Here is a 22,023-nt window from a genome sequence, read left to right as displayed (position 1 = left end):
GTTTACTATAAAGAGAAAGATAGAAAGACAAACCATAAACAAAATTGTAAAAAGATAATTTTTGTTTACTACAGTTAAGCTGATTTAGTTTTAATTGCATAAGATACTGTAATTTGAATTCGAGCAGTGTTTACCTATTGAGTTTCTTCTTTTCTTGAACATTTTGAATGTACGTTTTTAGCAACTTGTTTCTTTGTAGTATCTATATATTTTAGGAGAACAATTTAATACTTTATAAGAGACACCGTCTTTAAATGAAATGAAATCTCATTTGTTAAAATACTGTAAAACTTGAAAACCCTGACTTTTTAAATTGCTGAAATGCTTGTATTTAAATAAAAATATACCTTAATCAAATCAAATACCATGTTGTTATATCTCCTACCTTAACCCGCTGGAGAATGAGCTATCACATTTATTTTTTAAAAAGCTTGCAATCTTAGGCATTTAGAACAGCAATTCTGAGCAATGGTTGTGCTGGTATTTACTGATAGTGCTAAAGGAGGGAGTGTGGTTTGAGGTGAAAGCGGGGCTCCTTAGGAATTCCATTAAAAATGCCATTAATTGTTCTAAAAAATTTGTCTAATTGCCAAGTTTCTCTCTCTGTGTTTTTCAAGGAACTTCTATTTTCAGAATTTGTACCACCTGTTTTGGTATCCTACATCTCTTATTTTTCTTACTTTTTGGTCTTTATTTTAAAATCCTACATTCTAGCATATTTTCTTACTTTTGTCTTCCAAACCTTCTGCTAATTTAAAAAAGTATTCTGGAAATTTTGTTTTAAAGTTGTAAAATCAGAATAGCCAAGTCAGTCTTGGAGAACATACCTGGTGTATTGATATACCTAGTATAAAGCCACACTAATGAATACAGTGTGATAACAACATAAGAGCAGACCAATAAATTAGAAATGAGAGTCCAAAAACAGACCCATGCGAATATGGTCATTTGATTTATGACAGTAGTAGCACTGGAGTGTGATTGAAAAAAGATTTGTTTCATTTACCAATAACTGTTGCTGAAAATATTGAATATTCATGTGAAAAAAATCTTGACTTTATGATATTGTATTGCAGATCAAAATGTGACAAATAAAATTGTAATGTGTCTACAAGAAAACAAAAGTATCTTAATGACATTAAGAAACGTAAAGATTTTTTTTAAGCGCACACAAAAAGTATGAATAGGAGAAAATTGGTAAGTTGATCAATGTTAAACATCAAGAGGTTTTGTTCCTCCAAAGACATCATTGAAAGAGTAAAACTTACAAATTTACTTTACAACTGAGGCCATTGAAATTACCGAGAAACATATTGACTAATGATAAATTCATTAGTCATTAAGGAGATGTAAATTAAATCCCAGCGTAATATTACTATATACCCATTATGATTGCAAAAATGAAAAGGCTGACACCAACTGTTGACAAGGATATGGAGCAGCTGCTAGTGAGAATGTAAATTATTAGAATGTTTTTGTAAAGCAATTTGGCAGTGAGAATGACAGGAGCTTCTGTGATACTGATAATATTCTCTCTCTTGATATTTATCTTATCACAGGGATGTATTCACTTTGTTAAAATCATTGAGCTGTACAACTTTTGATTTGAGCACTATTTTGTATGTATGTTATATTTAATTTAAAATATTATATGAATTTCTAAGATGTTTTAAAATTCTTTGTTTCTTTTTATTTTTCATATGAGCCTGTTCTTGTTTTATATGCTCTCTTTTTTTTTTTTTTTTTTTTTTTTTTTGCGGTACGCGGGCCTCTCACTGTTGTGGCCTCTCCCGTTGCGGAGCACAGGCTCCGGACGCGCAGGCTCAGCGGCCGTGGCTCAGGGGCCCAGCCGCTCCGCGGCATGTGGGATCTTCCCGGACCGGGGCACGAACCCGTGTCCCCTGCATCGGCAGGCGGACTCTCAACCACTGCGCCACCAGGGAAGCCCTATATGCTCTCTTTTTGATGCTCTATCCTGAGTGAAATTTTAAGATGTTTAAACTTTCACATGTTCCTAGGATTTTCTGTTTTCTGTAGATTATTTTTCATATTTGTTACCTTTATCATTTTTTTCCTTCAGACCATATCAGATATCTGTTGATAAATGACTTCTATACCTTTTCAAAATGAATCAATGGGAAAAATTACAATGCACTTAGTGTACATGGGAAGGCTTATTTACCTGCAAAGATTGGATTAGGGCAAGTGAACAATTAACGAACCACTATGTTGGCATTTCCCAAAAGAACACACTTACGAATACTTTTCTTTGAAGCACACTGACATGGACTGCTCTATTTTTCCTCAGGTAATTCACTGAATTTATTTTGAAAATAACTATCTTTTTGTTTGTCCAAGATGAATGCTTAGACACTGGTCGTTTCCTTCTACAGTTGATAGTGATCATTGGTGGCGGTATAGGTACAGAGCATGTAGGCAAGCGACTTTTGAATACTATTGCAATTAATTCTCCAATTTTAGTCCCACATCGTATGCTTGCATCCTATCCTGTCCTAGAATCTTTCCAAAATTCTTATTAGGAGAGCTGTTCTTTCCTGGCTTATAACCTCCCTCTACTCATTCCAATTTGTGAAACTTTCTCTTTGCTTCTTTAGCCACTGCACTTCCAGCCATACTTATTTTCCAGAAAATACTTGAAGTCTTTCATCTTTTGATGATCTTTCCCTGATGTGGGTTTATAGCTTTAAAATCATTTTACTATCATCTTTATAGTGTCTTTGGAAGGAAAGTATAAATGTATGGACTTAATTTTTAACCTTGAATCACAAGGCATATAAACATGTTTAAATGTGTGTGTGTTTCATGCACATGTGTGTGTTGTAGTTAAAACAGCATTGTAATTAGAGTCAAAAGATAGACCTGAATTTAATTTCACTACAAGCATGTATCCATAGTTGACCTCAGCCAAGTACCTAATAGCTCTGAGCTTAATTTGTTAATCTAAAACATGAAATGCATCACACAAATTTTGAAATGTATAGTTGTGAAAGATTTATTATTTTTGTCTTTATTAAAAACAATGTGTATCATCTTATTAAACAAAAATATAGAAAGTATTATATTGTATAATTTTAAAAAAATCTTGGTTCACATTCAAGGCAGTAGTAATTGATGAGTCATGCAGATTTTATTATTGCGAATAATACTGATTACAATAATCAAGTTATTCTGTTTATACTATATTTTCTCAAAGCAATTAAGAAAATATAATAAATTACAGTCTCCCTATTTCTATTCAACCTATTCAATTATCTTTACATAGTGCATTGCTCTTAAGACTAAATTGAATGCATTATTTTTTTTAACTTAGAAGATTGTCAGTATGAGAATCAAAAATATGCACACGTTAATCATGAATAATGTGGTGATTTTGTACTATGTTAATTTAGCTAAAATGGAACTGTGCTTCCAAGAATTCTGCTCCCTGTGTGATTCTCAATTCTCCATAAGAAATAACTGTAAAATTTGGAAGGCAGAAAAGAAGCAGCAGCCGTGTATAGGCTTGTCAGGTTAGTTTTGGATAAGGTGCTGCAAACCTGAGTTGTCCTTCCTTTGCTTAAAATATTCCAGTGACTTCCTAGGCTTTTAAGATATTGTGAGAATTACAATACTGGATAAATGTAATCTATTACATCTAAAATTTTGTTTTGAATTTGTCCTCCAATTAATTCTTATACTCTTGACAACCTATACGTAATTTAGTTCCATGTGCAAGCAAAGGATTTTGTCACCTCATGTTCTACCTACACATACCTGCTGGTCTGCTGGTTCTTCTGCCTGGAAAATTTTATCCTCAGTTTTGATTAGTCTCACTCCTGTTAATTCTTCAGGACTGAGCTCAGGGAAAACTTTCTGGCTCCCTACCCCCTAAAATGGTTCTATTCCCTTATTATACAATATATAGTTTTCCTTTATGGTACTTAGCACAATTGTAATGAAAAACATTGTATAAAATTTGTGTTAAATCTCCTTCCTTACTGGAAGCTCAAACTGAACAGGAACTGTGTTTCATAGCAACATTTCCTTAATAGTTGTTAAATAAACAAACGAAGGAAGAATTTCAGGTCTGCTCAGGATACTCATAATTGTTAAAAGTAGAAAGATACATAGTATTTCTCATAGTGTTAATTATATAAAAACACTAGAAAATGCCTTGAAAAGGAAACAAGAACTTAATTAGTAAAAATATGAGTGTCTGCTTTCTCTCTGTATACACACACACACAAGTGCACACACACACACATATTCTAAAACTCTGATACAATTAAAATTTAAGAAATAAGCTATATTTCTGTAACAAGACAAAATAAACAAAAGTCACAACGAAAAGGAGAAGGTTTTGAAACATGTATGCCAATATTTCCAAAGGAAAATGAATGAAACAACAGCAAAAACTCATGCCATATTGGTTTCTAGTTCATATTTTATACTACTTTTATACTATACCTTGCATGAACTCTACAACATTGATGTGTTAATTAACTTTGGGAGATATACACATTATATTATTATTATTTAGCTAGATATAGCTCATTTAAATTAAATGAATGTAGCCTGTTACCGTGAAGTATCAATCATGAGAAAATTTATGAAAAATACCTACTGAGCACGTGAAATTTGTTTTCAAGTACTGTCTTTGAATATTTATTTCTATTTTCAAGTTCAATAATCCAATGATCTTCAGTAATCTGTGTTGGTGGATCCCACATCAATTTCTTATTAAAAACACATTGTAAGCATTTCCATTATAATAAATTTCTACTACATGACTCAAACTTCATCAAAGATATGAATATAAAGAATGATAATATATTCTTTGATTTCCAGGACTCTGTATTAAAATAAAAAATACTATGACTAGAGTTTTGGAGAAACTAATAAATTGTCACTGGCAATGGGATAATTTATAATTTCCAGTTGATAGGCTCACAGTTCATGAACTAAGAAAAATGAAACAATTTTCAAAATACTATTTTGTAATTGATAGTCACAAAATTGTCTTTCTCAAAGAAAATGTACCGAAAAAACCCCTCAGAATCAAATGAGAGAAATTCTTGTAAATAAATACTATCTTTGTGTTGCTTACATAAACAGTTTAGAGTCTACAAAAGACTCCTGTCGTACAATCCACTGGATTATCCTTTCTCTGATACCTCTTCTTTATTAATCAGGATCTTTGTTAAGGCACTAATTCAGTGCAGTGAATTTCAGTGACTGAACAATACAGTTTGCAACCATTAATTATGACCCACATATAGGAAATATTGCATGAAGGTCCTTATTTGTCTGACAGTGAAGAGAGTTTGAGGAGATCTAATTGATGGGAATGTATATGCATTGGATGGATTTGATAAATATTTTTATTGGTCAAGAATGTTATGATAGTAACTATCTCAACAGCAGTGATTCCACTATAGTTTACTAATAACTGTTGTTATTCTAGAAGTGCCAATTATTTATTGAATCAGTGACTGAATTGTATACACCTGCAATTCAGTCACGGATTCAATAAATAATTTTTGAGCATCTAACATTTGTTAGACAGTATTCTAAGCCCCAGAAATTTAATACTGAACAAGATTAAAGAGTTATCTTTCATATAATGCTTCCAATATAATAGCATACAGACAGAAAGTTTAAAGACTATTATAAGAAAAGTGAAAGAACTAAATATAGATAAAAGGAAATATAATTTTTTGAGGGTGGTTCTAAAATTTGTCTACAGAATTATTCAGAGTGGTTTTCCCACAATACCTTAGTTTTTCTTCAGTTTTGACATATTATATAATTTTCAATGAGATTTTATAATGCTTACTATCTATCTATATCTATCTATCTATCTATCTATCTATCTATCTATTTATCTATCTATCTATCTCCATTCATATTAAAATACAATCTTGGATGGACCATATCATATGCATTGTCTATCCTTGATACACCCTTGAATGTAGAAATGTAGAGAGTACTTAATAAATTTTTTAACTTGAACTTAAATGCTTATAGTTCTTGGATAAATGTTGAAAACCAGAGAGGTGCTTGCAAAATTCCTTATGTAGCTAAGTACTATATTAGTACGTTAGCTATATGAACCTATAGCCATAGATAGATGATGTAATATCGGTATCATCTTTCTCTTTTAAAGAGGGGAAAGAGCAGCCATGGAGGTGGCCAAAAGACAAAATTCGGCTGGAGTTAGATTGTGGAGAATTGGAGTATGAAAAACTCACCCAAGACAAGGGAAGATAATGAGCTTGGAGAATAGGGCTGATCCAGAAATGATAATGAGAAGGTCAGATGAGAAAACAGTGTAGTATCTAGTAGGGGCCTGAGGAGTGTTGAAGCAAGATTTCAAAACCAGGGGGAAAAGATCTAGTGAAAAAAGATATTGGGATTGGGCTTCCCTGGTGGCGCAGTGGTTGAGCGTCCGCCTGCCAATGCAGGGGACACGGGTTCGTGCCCCGGTCCCGGAGGATCCCACATGCTGCGGAGCGGCTGGGCCCGTGAGCCGTGGCCGCTGAGCCTGTGCGTCCGGAGCCTGTGCTCCGCAACGGGAGAGGCCACAACAGTGAGAGGCCCCCGTAGAATGTGGGATAACTGGAACTTGCATGTACTTTTGATAGAAAGTTAAGTGGTACAATACTTGCAATTGTATTTTATTTTACATTTGGCTATTCTGGTGGCTTTTGTGATGGTATCATATTGAAGTTTTAATTTGCATTTTCCTGATGCCTCAGATTTGGAACATCTTTTTTTTTTTTTTTTTTTTAAGGCTTTTGTCCTTTTAATTTCTTATTTTATGCCTGTTCTTGTTTTCTTCACTTTTTTTCTAATAGATTCTCTCTCTCTCATATCTCTTCTCATATCTCTCTCTGCTGGAGTTCTTAATTTTGAACAAAATTCTTTGTCAGATATATGTACTGCAAATATCTTCTGGTTTCTGGCTTGTAATTTTATTCTAGACATTAAATAAATTGTATTTAAATACATTGCTCTTCAATGTATCAATATTTTTCTTTACAGTTTATACATTTTGCATCTTATATAAGCAATATTTGCTTGCATTATTAAGAAAAGAAGGTATTTGTCTATGTTATCTACTAAAAACTTCTGACTTTATTTTTCAGTTTTAGATTTATAATCCAGTTGATCCAGCTGGCACTGGTATTTGTATATGGTGCATAAGGGGCCAAGACACATTATGTTTTACATATGGCTATCCCATTTATCCAACACCATTCTTAGCAAAGACCGTCCTTTTCCCACTGCTTTGTCTTGAATCATTTATCATAAATCATGTGCTCACATGCATGTTCTGGATACTATATTCTGATCCATTGATCTATTTGAGTTTCTTGTTGCCAAAACCCACAATGTTTTACATATTAGAGCATTTTAATAAAACATAATTTCTAATAGTACAAGTTCAACTTTGTTTTCTTCAAGGTTGTCTTGGTAATTCTTGGCCCTTTGTACTTTAATTCAGTTTTAGGATAATATGGTTAGTGTCAAACCCTTGTTTGGAATTTTCTTGTGATTGCATTGAATGTACAGAGAATTTGAGGGAAATAACTTGTTCCCAATATTTAGTGTTACCCTTCCACAGATGTTTAGTTTCAGTATATATATCTTATATAACTTTTGTTAAAATAAATTAAATAAGTATATGTAACATATATATTTTGTGAAAATTTATTTCTAGGTATTTAAAGTTTTTTGTTCTTTTAGATGGCATCTTTTAAGAATTTTATTCTATAGTTTATTCTGATCTCATAAGAAGAATTGGAAAGTGTTAATATTTTCTAGAAACAATTGGTGCATGATTAGTATATCACTTTCTTAACTATTTGCAAGGATTCCTCAGAGAAGCCATTGAGACCTGTAGTTGTATTTCTGGGAATATTTTTCTCTTTTTAGAAAAATAAAGGTTCAATTTCCTTAATAAATGTTATGGTATTCAAAATTAGTGATGTTTTCCAATTTTTTTTCTATTTTAATTCTAATTAAAAAATTTTGATATACAGTTATTTGAAATATATTAGTGTATTTTTAATATCTGTGGGACTATAATGCTGACCCCTTTTCATTCTTGTTATCTGTAGATTTTAGTTTTTTCTCCTCTCTGCTTCTCCCTTCCTCCTCCCACTCTCTTTCTGTCTCTTCTCCTTCACTACCTTCTTCTAGTTCGCTTCTTCCCCTTCCTCCTCCTCCTTCTCTCCTCCCTCCACCATTTCCTCCTTTTTCTCTTCTTCTATAAGACTTTTTAGAGATTTGTTAAGTTTTCAAAGAACCATTTTTGTCACTGTGGATTTTTCCATATTGCACATTTCTTTTCTCTTTCAGTGACTATTGTTCCTACCCTAACTTTATTTGATCCCTTCTTTTATTTTCTTTTGATTTTTGTTGATTTAATACATTTTGATTGATGCCAACCATTGTGTGTTAAAAAAATTCTTGAGATGATTTGAGGTTCTGCATGCAGTTATCTTTCTAATGAGAATTAACTTTAGGCTAGGGAAAGATAATTTCAGTACAAGCTAAGATTGAATTGATTGGATACAGGTGACCAGCTTTCTTATCTTTCCTTAATATTATATTGTTAGTCAGGAGTTCCAACTGAAAATCTAAGGTGTTTACCTTGGGGACTTCATCTTGGTGGGACTTGAACTCTAATTTTTATGTCCTCAGCTCTGTGAGACTGCTGGACATTTGCTATGCTTCTCAACTTGTGGGTGGCTGCTTGCCAGTTGGCAAATACCTTACATATAGAGGAAGATAAGAATTACATCTGACTTCTCCTCAGAAACCAGGCAAGCAAGAAGAGGGTGGAGTGAAATATTAAAGTGTTGATAGAAAAAACCCTCCAATCTAGAATCCTGTACCCTGCAAAATTATCCTTCAAAAGTAAAAAAGAAAGAAAATATTTTCAGACAAACAAAATATTGAGGGAATTTGCTGCCAGTCATTCTGCCTGGCAAGAAATATCAAAAGTTTTCAGAGAGAAGGAAATAAAATAGCCCAGGATCTACATAAAATATGGAGGATCTACATAAAGAAAGGAAGAACATCAAAGAAGGAATAAAGATACAATAAAAAATATTTCTAGTTTTAAAATTTTCATATTATTAATTGATCTAACAGAGATTATCTAACCATACTGAAGGAGAAAAATAATGTTGGAGGATTGATATTGCCTCACATCAAGAATTACTATAAAGCTATAGTAAACAGGACTGTGTGGTATTGGTAATAAATAAATAAATAAATAATAAATAAATAGATAAATAAATATAGTGTGCCCAGAAACAGACCCACATAGTCAACGGATCTTTGACAAAGAAGGAAAGGCAATGAAATGGAGAGAAGGTAGTCTCTTTAACAAATGCTGCTGGAACAGCTGGATACCAACATACAAAAAGTGAATCTGGACACAGACTTTACACCCTTCCAAAAATTAACCCAAAATAACTAATTGTAAAATGCAAAACTATAATACTCCTAGAAGTTAAAATGTTAGAAAATCTAGATGACCTTGGGTTTGGTGATGACTTTTTAGATACAACACGAAAGTCATGATCCGCAGAGAAATATATGCCAATTTGGACTTCATTAAAATTAAAACTTCTGCTCTGTGAAAGACAATGTCAAGAGAGTTAGAAGAAAAGCCACAGACTGGAATAAAATATTTGCAGAAGACACATCTGATAAAGAACTGTTATCCAATGTATATAAAGAACTCAGAACACTACAATAAGGACATAAATGACCTGATTAAAAAATGGGCCAAAGACTCTAACAGACATCTCACCAGAAAAATGTACAGATGGCACATAAGCATATGAAAAGATGTTCCACATTGTATGTCATGAGGGAAATGCATATGGAAACATCAATGAGATACTACTAAATAGGTATTAGAATGGCCAAATTCTGGAACACTGACAACATTGAAAGCTGACAAAGATGTGGACAACAGGAACTCTCATCACAGCTGGTGTGAAAACAAAATGGTCCAGCACTTTGGAAGACAGTTTGGTGGTTTCTTACAAACTTAAGCATACTCTTACCATATGATCTTTGGTATTTACTTAAAGGAGTTGAAAACTTATGTCTACACAAAAACCTGCATATGGATATTTATAGCAGCTTTGTTCATATTTGCCAAAACTTGGAAGTAACAAAGATGTCTTTCAGTAGGTGAATGGATAAATAAACTTTGATATATCTAGACAATGAAATGTTATTCAAAGCTAAAAAGAAATGAGCTATTAAGCCATAAAAAGACATAAAGGAACCTTAGATGCATAATAGAAAGTAAAAGAAGTCAATCTGAAAATGCTAAATAATGTATGATTTGCAACTCTATGACATTATGGAAAAGGCAAAACTATGGAGACAGTAAAAAGATCACTTGATTGCTAGGCCTTGGGGACAAAGGAAGGAAGAATAGGCAGAGCACAGAGGATTTTTAGGACAGTGAATATACTCTGTGTGATATTATAACGGTGGATACATGCTGTACTACAACTGTCCAAGTCTGTAGAATGTACAGCACAAAGAGTGAGCCTCATGAAACTGTGGACCTTGGGTTACTGTGATGCGTCAATGTAGGTTCATCCATGGTAAAAAATGCAGCAGTCTGGGAGATGTTGATAGTGGGGAGACTTTATATGTATGGGACAGGGGTATATGGGAAATCTTTTACCTTCCTCTCAATTTTGTTGTGAATAAAACTGCTCTAAAAAAAATCTTAAAAAAATAAAAAAGATGTATCCGCTAGTGCAATGGCTTGCAACCTGTTAGTCCGCCATCTCCAGGAGCTGAAGTGCTCAATGGCAGTATAAATTTTTAACAGTTCTTACAAATGCAAGTCATTTTAAGATGCTTTAATTTACCAGTTTTAGACTGTAGCAACTCTAGGAGTTGGGAGTATGAGGATAGTTTGGATAAGCCACTAATATGTTAATATATTTCTTATAGATAGTCTTGTCTTGTGCACACCCACTAGTTAAGAAAACTGGATTTACCTATTGTTATGATTCTTATTTCTTTTCAAAAGTGTAGGTGTTCAGAAAGTTGATGTTAACTTTTTTTCTCCCTCTCCTTAACTTACATTCACAAACTTTCGTAAAAGATGATCAATTGAACATAGAGTTAAACACTTCTCCCACACAGGCTTCTGCTTTATTCATCAAATTCTATGCTGAAAGGAAAAAAAAAAAAGCCACATCTGTAGTGCTTAACCATTTTTAACTAGAATAAGAATCCTGAGGAGTAATCTTTCCCTTTCCAGTCTGATACAAGAGAACTGAAAAAGGACTGCAGAGGGTAAATCTATATGGTTTTATTTTTTATTTTTTTAACATCTTTATTGGAGTATAACTGTTTTACAATGGTGTGTTAGTTTCTGTCTCCCTGTGCTATGCGGCAGCTTCCCACTAGCTATGTAATTTACATTTGGTAGTGCATATATGTCCCTGCCACTCTCTCACTTCGTCACAGCTTACCCTTCCCCCTCCCCATATCCTCAAGTCCATGCTCTAGTAGGTCTGTGTTTTATTCCAGTGCTACCACTAATCTCTTCATGACATTTCTTTTTCTTAGATTCCATATATATGTGTTAGCATACGGTATTTGTTTTTCTCCTTCTGACTTACTTCACTCTGTATGACAGACTCCAGGTCTGTCCACCTCATTACAAATAACTCAGTTTTGTTTCTTTTTATGGCTGAGTAATATTCCATTGTATATATGTGCCACATCTTCTTTATCCATTCATCTGTTGATGGACACTTAGGTTGCTTCCATGTCCTGGCTATTGTTCTAAATGGAATCTTTCATAAAGGTTAAGGTGGAGATCTCAATGTAGATACTGAAATATCAAGGAAGAGATGTGTCATTTGCATAGTCGTTTGAATTTCTGAGAGCTTTGAATCTATAATTTAGTTCACTAAAATGGGGAAATGTAGGTTAATGTCATTTTACTGATGAAGAACCTAAGGGGTAATTGTTGTTTTGTCCAATATAAGATTAGAACTTAACACTCCTGACAAGATCTGATCTTTTTCTAAAATAATCATACACTGCATATTGTGCACATACTCACACATGCAATTTTAACAGCATGTAGACTGTATCACACACACAGATCCCCTAAGAGCTTTAAACGGACAGAGAGCAGTTCTTTATCTCATTCTCCACATGCACACTCCAGTTTTTGTTTACCAAGGAAAATCCAGTCAGTGCTTTTGGAGTTTATGGGTGTTTATAGAATTCTTTCATCCTATAAGGTATTTCAAGTGGTTTTACTGCAGTCATATCGTTTCAAGTTTACAGTACAATTCAGACAGCTCAGATCTTAGATAAAAAACCAAGGATGAAAGGACGATTGCCCACACCGCAGTTTAAACAGAAACTAGAGTCTGCATTTCACTTTGCGACAGCACTTTTCAAATATCTCAAAACCACGACACTAAGTCTAACTCTGAACAGGAAATCATCCTAAGGCCTGAGTTAAGATTTTTTGTTTTCATGAAAATTAATGAATACATATTTTGCAAATATATTATAAATAAACTTGTAAGAATGACTGAATTAGGATATTTTCATTTTGTAAGTTACTGATAAGAAGGAAAATAGTAAAAATCATACCAGTCCCACAAAGTAGGGATCAGGATGCTATAAGGGGGGAGTAGCAGCTTTCAACAGGACCATGGGCGGTGAAAGCTAAAGATGATTTTCCAAGTGGCCATAGTAAGTAGTGGCGATTTTGTCATTGTAGAATCATCACCAGCATCTGAAGCTGTTTGGGAGGTGATAACTCAGGCCTATAGAGACGTGTATCCAAGCGTGCTCCTGTTATTTTACACTCTGCGTTGATTGTCCACGTGGCCTGAACTGAAGTGGAGTGGGAGAACAAACACAGACATATTTGCCTGGCTGTTTGAATGATTCAGATTAGGTTCTTCAGCAGAAATGCTCTGGCGGGTGGGAACTCTAGGTCAATAGCCTAAAATTCAAGTGCAAGAACTTTTTTTCTTAGTGGGGTGGGGGCCTTAAGGAGAAAAGGAAAAGGATAACATTTTTGAGAAACCTCAATTGTATCAGTTTTTATATGGGGATGGGGGGCTTGAAAATGAGCAGTAACTTAGAATATACTTGATCCATTACAAAAGCTATTCCCTTAGCCGTTTTGTAGCCATTCTGTCTCTCTCTTCCTATGCTCTTTTTTCATCAGTTTCAGGGCCAGGCTACATTCTCAAAAGCCTCTGCCCATTTCCTTCCAGGCCCTGGTACATTCACATCTCAAACACACTGTATCTCACTGCTAGAGCTAGGCATACCCAAGAGTATGGCATACCCATTGCATTTTCCGTGTCAGTATAACTCCAGTGACCGTATCAGTTAGTGAAGTCAGACCCTCTCTGGCTGGAAGTGTAGAAATCCTTTCAAATATAATACTCCCTGCTGTGTGTTTCTGTGGCAGTTTACTTTTTCTGAAGAAAAACTCAATGTCTGCTTTCTTATCAACTGGACTTTATTTCCCCCTGTAACATGGTACAGCTCTAGAATAACGGCTGGTTTAAGAGCTATTACCAAAACCTCCAGGGTACTTCTTTTGGGAAAAAAAAAAAAAAAAGACTTCAGTGACATTTTCATAAATCCACTGTTTGACTACACAGAATTCTGTAAATAGAGATAAAACATCATGAGGATGGACAGGGCAAACTTTTATATACTTATGTGAAGAGTGATGTTTGGGAAGTAGGCTGGCACCTACTTTGTATTCACGCTTTGAGGAAGCTAATTCCAGCCTATGTTTCTATATGCATGATGCACTCGAAACTTTAGTGGGTCTGGTCCACTTCATTACAGGGGTTCCACATCGTGGTGCTAGTATTTACGGGTCACTGCTTCTTGCATGGCTGTGACCTGTGTGGCAAATTTTCAGTCACATTCAATCCTATTGTACTCATACCAGCCTGGCTTCAAATCCCAATGCATAAACATGAGAATGGTTTAGAACCTTTTTTGTTGTTGTTGCTACTATTGTTTTTGGATACACAGAAATTTCTCTGGTTACTATGGGATAAGAATGTATTAGTTTTATTAACTGTGTACAAATTCAACCAATGTTTCAAGGATTTTATGTTGTTTGTCCTATTTAATCTTCAACACAACAATGTGAGATAGGTATTATTATACCCATACATTATATACAAGGAAACTAAAGTCTGGGAGGTTAAGAAAAGTCACATATTGGCAGAAATAAGATTGCAACTTTGGTCTATCTGCCTCCATAGCCCAGTTTCCTGCCGTAGTGTCAAATTATCGCATCCTATGAATAAATACACAGGTATACCCCAGCCTGCTAGAAAGTTGAAATGCATTAGGTAGCTTAGGACTTTTTGTTTAGAACTGGTAGGTGACTTGATATCTCAACTTCATAAGGTACAAGGTGGAGGATAAGTGGATTATAAGCAGTTGTGTGCTGGTAAATGCAACAATCGGCTCTCTGGGAGTAGAAAAAAAATCAATGTATGGAGCCCTGGCTTGTAGTGTTTGCTGGTTTCCAAGGTATCAATACTCCTACTCTGGCTGATTTCAAACTACCAAATATACATGACTGATGAAAAGTTGGGAAGGGATTTGCATAGCACACTTCATATGTAGTACTTCTACCGTACAGGTAAGGATAGATATAATTAACCTCAAAATAACAGTGAAATGGACAATAGTAAATAGTGAATAATAGATACCAGTAAATTATAGTAAAATAAATAGGAAATGATGAGTTTCAAGTATTTAGCTCTATGATTTTAACATAATTTATTTCACTGTAAGTTTATATAATTTAATTTTTAGTAATGCCTGTATTTAACCACTGGCTCACAAAACTCATGACAATTTAACAGTTGACTCCCCGATGGATATAGGGCAGCTCCAGCACTCCACTGAATAAATGAAAATATTAATGGGAGAAAAATAATACAGGTGTACCCTCAGCAAAAGATACAACCCTATTATGATGAGGCAATTAATGAAACAGTATTGGAAATGGCCCTTGAGAAAATGGAACTAACTTATAGCCTCCTGTGATAGTTTCTTAGTCTCTTGTATGTAAGTATTTAGGTAGACTTATCATGGGTAGAACACTATGCAAAAATTAATCTTTCATTAAAACATCACAGGACACCAACATCCTTAAAGTAGTATTTCTTTTTCCCCCACTGCTCCATCCTTTCGTCAGAGCTTATCCCCCCATTCTCTAACCCTTGGTCTCAAAAATTGCTAACTGAAAAGACAGTGGTTTGGAGGCAAGAAATACGAAGTTTCAGCTTGGCTTTTCCAATTACTAAAAGTGAAACGTTGAGTAAAATGCATTCTCTGTGAGACTGGGTTTACTAAATTATTAAGTGAGGGCATTCACCAGGTGATCCCTAAGGTCTCTTCCAGCCCTAACACCGTGAGATTAATATCTCTCGGGATAGTACTTGGCTGATCAGTTTGACTTTTGCTCCCCATCATGGAAGTTGAACACAGGCCATCAATCAGATGGACACTCACAGTTTGTTTTTTTCTCCCATTGCTGTCTTCACAAGTAGATCAGATCAAATGTGTAGGAATCCAATTTGATTTGTACTGCCCTGGATATAGTCCAGCAAATTGAACATCATGATGCTACCTCGGTCAGTTCCTACGCATACTGTTCGCCATAATTCCCTTCCTGATTAGTGGTAAACACATCCCCAATGGCCTGTGGAGGATTTGGATGAAATAAAGGTTTGAAAAATACATCTAAATGACATTCAAGTTAAAAAGCATTTCCTTAAGAGCCTGTGGTCACTAACATTAATGAAATATACCGTGCCACACCTGCTCATCTAATCTTAGCAAATATAATAGTAAATCCTTAGTAAATTCCATCAACATTTAAGCAAACAAGAAGGAAATTTGTTCCTTAAATCATATGATTGGATTTTGCCTTGAAATATCTCATTATTCTTGAAAATATTCTTTCAGAAGATTTAATTTCTTAGTTTCTGTGATTCAAATAAGTCAGTTTAATACAAGTTATTTTTTTCGACAATGAACTGAAACTGGTCCTAATAAGTACATTTAAAAATAGTCCAACAGCACGTGTAAGACAAACAAAAATATCCTTTACAAGAATGTGCTGTACTTTTATTGTTTATTTAAAGTGCTTTGGGATGGAAATGAATTGGCTTATCTACCGCAGCTCACTATGGGGAACTGCTCATTTGAAAAGCAGGATAATCTCAAAACCCTTGAATATAGCTGTTTTAACATAGTCACCAAAGGCCAATCTAAATATAAAACAGTTCCAATAATTCTCTATAAACCTATACCATACCATATTTACAAAGTAAAGACGGAAGTTACCTAGCTTTTCATTTTCTTCAACATCTCATTTAATTCAGTTAACCTAGTCTATTTGCTTACCTACTCTATTCATGACACTGGGCTAAGCGCTTCAAGAGATTAAAATAAAAACAAAAACAAAAAACTCTATCTGAGAGAAATGGTGACAAGACAGATACAGAGTACATGGAAAAGTATCTCCCTATTAGCACATGACCTCAGGGAAAATTAAGTAAATAATCTGAACTTTGATTTCCCATCCATGAAATGAGCATAATATTGATACTTAAATCATATGTTTGATATGAGAATTATATGATGAATACATTAAAAAGATATTTGAATGTTTCTTGGAACATGGCGTTATGATACATGTTATAAGCAGTTGTTGGTTTATATTTGGGGGAGATAATAAGCATACATTTATATAGATCTTGTGTCCTAGTGATGATATCCGGAATTTCCTTTCCACCCTCATACTTCTTTCTCATTGAGTTTGCAGTTTTAGGTCCCAGAATTTCAGATGAGAAAACAGGGACTTATTTAATCCTGCTTTTTGGCCGCAGTTGAGGTGGACACCTGGTCCAAGCTTGATTAACCCAGTTCCTTCTCCTAGAAATTTGAAATTAGAATAAAGAATTTCCAGTGACTTTTGGCAGTGAAGCTGGAATGCATGGAGAACTGGAGCTAGAGAGAACCAGAAAGAGGCGGTCTGCAGGAAGAGAGATAGGAAACCACAGAGCATTGTGGAAACTGAGAGAGTAATCCTTGTTTCTCAATCTGCAGTTCTTAATCCCAGACCTTAGTGAGGGCCTACCTTTCTTCCTACCTTCTGTGTTCTTCCATAAATTTTATTTTTTCTTTAGGTTTGTGAAGAGGATTTTGCTTATTTATACCTAGACAATTCCCTACCATCTCTACAGTAAACAGTAGTACCATGGTTTGGAGTTTAAAGGACTTTAAATTGTGGTACAGTGATTTCAGAGTGGCTGTTTTGGTTACACAGATGGCAGTGCACACTTCCAAGGAGATGATATTCTTAAGACCAAGTGTGAAGAGCAACCTCTGGAGATATGCACTGAAGCAGCCACTGTAAACAGCCCTGCTCCCTACAACTGAAAATCTTTGTCCACTGGAACTTACATAACTTTCTTTTGTTTCTGGGAGTAGGGGATTCAGAATGCAAAAAAGGATCAGATCAATGTCAACAAGTATTTACTAATGGCCTCATATATGCAGGGCATGATGTTAGGCCCTCGGTGAAAAGTAGTGAATAATGAGTGTCCTTCCTCAAATTACTCTGTGCACATTTTTTGAAAAGCAGTGATCCTGGAAAAAATGGGAATGAGTAGGAAGAGTGATATAAAATGACTTTTAATGTTTTTAATGAAATTAAAGACATACAGGATCCAGTGAGTCATCACATTGAAGAGCTCAAAACCACTTGGGGATATTCTGATTCTGTGAACTTGAGAGGAAGTGCCCAGTGACACAGGGAGAATAGACAGAGAGGTAGCACATTTAGAATTCACTTATTTATAATTATACCTACAGCTTGTCCTTATTAACAATATCTTTCTTTTCCATCCTGTAGGAATGCTCATTTCAAAGCATTCTGTGCCAAAACATTTGACTTAATTTTTGTTTTATAGCCCAGTCTTCAGGACAGACTGTGAATTATCCTAAGCCTAGAAAGGTAACAAGAATACACAAACACTTGCATTCCACAGAGAAATGTAGCTAGGAAATAAGAAGACATGTGTACAAGTCTAATCTCTTTTTATTGAATTCCATGAGAAACTCAGATTCCCACAGTTTTTTTAATCCATCAAAATAAAAACCTACTGCTATAACATAAATAAGACCTTTATTTAAAACAACAACAACAACTTTTAAATAAGGTGAAGTATCTGCAAACAATAACTTGGGGAAGGGATGGAGAGCCGAAGAAGGGAATGCAAGATATGGGAAAGGAATAATATTAAATATTCATAATCATGCCTTCATTTGAATATCTGCAACTGCAAGGAGAAAGGTCAGAATCTATGGGAAACAGAGGCTCTGTGGTTGCCTTCTTCTGATTTTATGTGACCCCAGATCCTGACATGCCTTTGTAGGACTGCAAAGAGGGATGTGTGGGGGGTTTTGTATAGAGAAGAACATGACTAGGAGACATCAGGAGTTGTTTTTTGGGGGAAGAGAATTTAAAAACTGATTTAACGCCCCCCCCCACCCCCCCACACACAAAAGAGAATTCCCTGGTGGTCCAGTGGTTAGGACTTGGTACTTTCACTGCCGAGGTCCCAGGTTCAATCCCTGGTTGGGGAACTAAGATCTCACAAGCCATGCAGCGTGGCCAAAAAAAAAAAAAAAAGTAAAACAGATTGCCAATTTTTATTCCTTATAAAGTCTATTTCCTTTTACAGCCATTCTTGTTCTGCTCCAGTGTCCACTTTAAGAGGACTGAGTAGGTGAGGAGGATAATGTACTCATTCTATGGATCCGTCACCTACTGTAGCAGGTAAGTCGTGAGCAGGGAGGGAGTAGTGGAAGGAGGGTTACGTACTCTTGTACGGCATAGGTATAATGTTTTCAGTCATTACACTTCAAAGTCACTTGTAATCATTCCTAAAAATTATCTTTCCTTAAAATCTGTGGAGAGGAATATTTTAAAAATATGTAAAAGTATGTGCATATATACTAATAATAGTATAATTAATTCGAGGGAAAAAGAGCTGTTTTTAGAAGAGAAAAGAGAAATGAAATGTGGTTTGCTTCATCGTTTTTAAAACTTGAAGTTGTGAGACACTGGTCCCTGGGAATGGACACAACACTGAAATAATTCCTGAACAACATGGCCCTCACCACCCACCCCTCCCCCTCTATCCTGAATCTCTGAGCAACTTGAAGGGAGGGGTGTTTATTTTTATACCCTAACTCTTAGCATAATGCTTGGCACAGCATTCATACTCCTTATTTTATTTTTCTGGAATTGAAATTGAAGTGAATTAAATTTCTTGGCAGTTTTTCTTGTTATTGATATTGTTACTACCTTAGGATCCAGGCATCTAAGCAATTTTTTTTTTTTTTTTCCCCACAATATACTTCACTTTTACTTCAGATACTTGCTACTCACACATTTCTCCTCTTTGGCCCAGTATTAGTTAACTTGTGCTGTGTAGCAAACCATCTTAGTGATTTAAAGTAGCAAATATTATATTTCACATGGTTCTGTGCATTGGCTAGGTTGTTCTTGGCTAGGATGGTTCAAGTGGAGGCTGCAGTGGGCAGGTGGCTTGATCTGGTGGTCTCAGCTGGGTCTCTTTGCTCTAAGTGGTCCCTTATCTTTTAGTAGCCTAGCTGGACTTCGTCACATAGTGATCTCAGGTTTCCAAAAGCGGGAAGAGAAAGGAAGCCCTGATGCACAAGAACTTTTAAAGCCTTTCATTGCATCACATTTGCTTGGCTAAAGCAAACTGTATGGCCAAGCTCAGATTCATTGTCAGAGAAAAATACTCAAAAGTGTGGATACAGGAGAGTATGACCCAAGTGGTTGCAAATACTTGATCTCATATTTGAACATGGTCATACTTCAGAAGTCTCTCCCTTGGCACCTTGAAAACCAAGCATCTGATCCATCCACAATTCTTAAATTTTAGGCCTAATTTTTATGTAATTAATGACCCCCTCATTGAGAAATTAGCGTTTGCATTCAAATTTCCATAGTGTTTATATTTTTAACCATAATTCCCTAAGCTATCCCCTGTTGACAGCTCTGCTTCTCCTAGCTCTTTCTCATTTCTTTCACTCTAGCATCTTTGTTATATAATATTTTCATATTAATTTCTAAATGTTTAGGAACATATGAATACATGTGCTGATTCTATTTTAAGTCACATAGTGTGCTTGTTGGTCACATCCCCTAGAATAGTCTCCCCAACAGTTTTCCTGTACACTTTCCTTCTCATTATCCAGATTTCAATTCAAATGTCACCAACTCAGATAGCCTCAAACAAAGTAGTTCTTGATCAGTCTCCCTCATACCATTTCTGTGTTGTATTTTTGTTAAATCAGTGTGTTATTTATTCTGTATTGTTTATTACCTTACTTCAAATGGTACACAATGGTAGAACAAACCAGCTGATCAAATATTGAAATAATTTCATATAGTTTGGCAAGTAGCCATTGCTCTGCAATCCCCAGAACCCCCGAGTCGCCCAACCAGTCCTCTCTGGCACCCACTATACATCCCCATCATCCAGAAATAAAAGGGTTAATTCTGACTTAGCAAGGGATTCTAAGCCAGCTCCTGAACTATGGCCAATGTCTCCTCTAAATGACCTGAGCCTGTGGTGTAACCGCTGTTAGATATTTGTAATGATCATTGCTTATGTGATGCTTCCTAACCTGCCTCTACCATTGAGCAGTGCATTTTCTTGATTTACTATTAGAGGCAAACGAGTTATTTTTCTACAACTCTATGAACCAGATCCTCTGGGCTTGGGCCTCCAAAACTCAAACTAGACCTAAAATAGCATATGTCTTTGTTAACAATAACGATATTATACTTTTGTATCACTTCTAGAGGAGCAAATAGGTGTGTGAGAATGAAGCTTACGAAAGATCAGTTTTGAGGATATGGATGACATAAGAGGAAAGGTTTATCTTTGGGGGCTTAATTTAGGAAGAAAGTGCAAGCAGGCCACTTGATCCCTGAATTGTTATGGGTTGGCATTAAATCAGCCAGTGCCTTTGTAATGAGAGAGGAATAGAAATAGTGTACTGAAACTATTTCTGCTTGCCACATAAGTTTAGATTTGCCAAAACATCAAGGATGGTATTTGCAAAGAGTATTGCAGAATTCACTTCAGTTCTATGCAGTGGCTTATCCTTTACCTCTGGTGCGTCATATGGCAATTCAGAAAAACGAAACCACCTCCACTCAAAAGTAGTTGCATATTATGACAGCAAGCAAACACCTCAGCTTCGGATCTAGAAGATCTATTTGACCTTGCTGTGTTCTTGACCACTCTTACCTCTTACCCTTGTGTACTTAGCTTCTCCCTTCAAACGAACAGCTGTGGCCACACACTTGGCCGTTGGCAGCCTAACCCCCAGAAGCCAAGCTCTTGAACAGATTTTCTAGGAGCAGACTTGGGCTCTATAGTGGCTGCCTGCACACTCCCTCCTTGCTAGCTGGCTTCTTGGCAAGTTCTTTGATTCATTTGATTTTTGGCAGAGCACCTCCCCTGCTGACTGTGAAGTCTCTGGCTCTGTCAAATGCCTTAGTCAAGCTGAATGTTTATTTGACAGCCCCTTCCTAGCACACCTAAAGATTTAAGTTTTCCAAGATCTATGTTTAGTGTCATACAGAGCTAAATAAAGAAGGGTTCTGCACAGTTGAGTTGTATTGATATGAAGGATGAGAGCAATCCTTTGCCCTAGGGCCAAACCCTCCTTGATTCTTTCCAGTGAGAGGTTTAAACATAACACTGTGACCATTTCTTGGCAGAGATGACTTTCCCCACCTTCTGGAGTGGCAAGTTACCAACGTTCTCAAAGCAAATGCTTGGCCCAGATACGAGGCACTCTCTTTCTTTCTCTCAATGGTGAAAATCT

General features: G+C 35.5%; 1 non-coding gene across 1 annotated transcript; it reads left to right on the top strand.

The window, feature by feature from the left end:
• The first annotated feature begins 18,659 nt into the window (after positions 1–18,659).
• Positions 18,660–18,732, top strand: TRNAE-UUC (transfer RNA glutamic acid (anticodon UUC)). Its single transcript has one exon. It is a non-coding gene; the product is annotated as a tRNA-Glu (tRNA).
• Positions 18,733–22,023: the final 3,291 nt, after the last annotated feature.

This window comes from Physeter macrocephalus, chromosome 7 (genome assembly GCF_002837175.3).
Source record: "Physeter macrocephalus isolate SW-GA chromosome 7, ASM283717v5, whole genome shotgun sequence".
Classification (NCBI taxonomy): domain Eukaryota; kingdom Metazoa; phylum Chordata; class Mammalia; order Artiodactyla; family Physeteridae; genus Physeter; species Physeter macrocephalus.
Note: the sequence above shows the minus strand (reverse complement) of the source record. Positions and strands in the feature narration are given on the sequence as shown.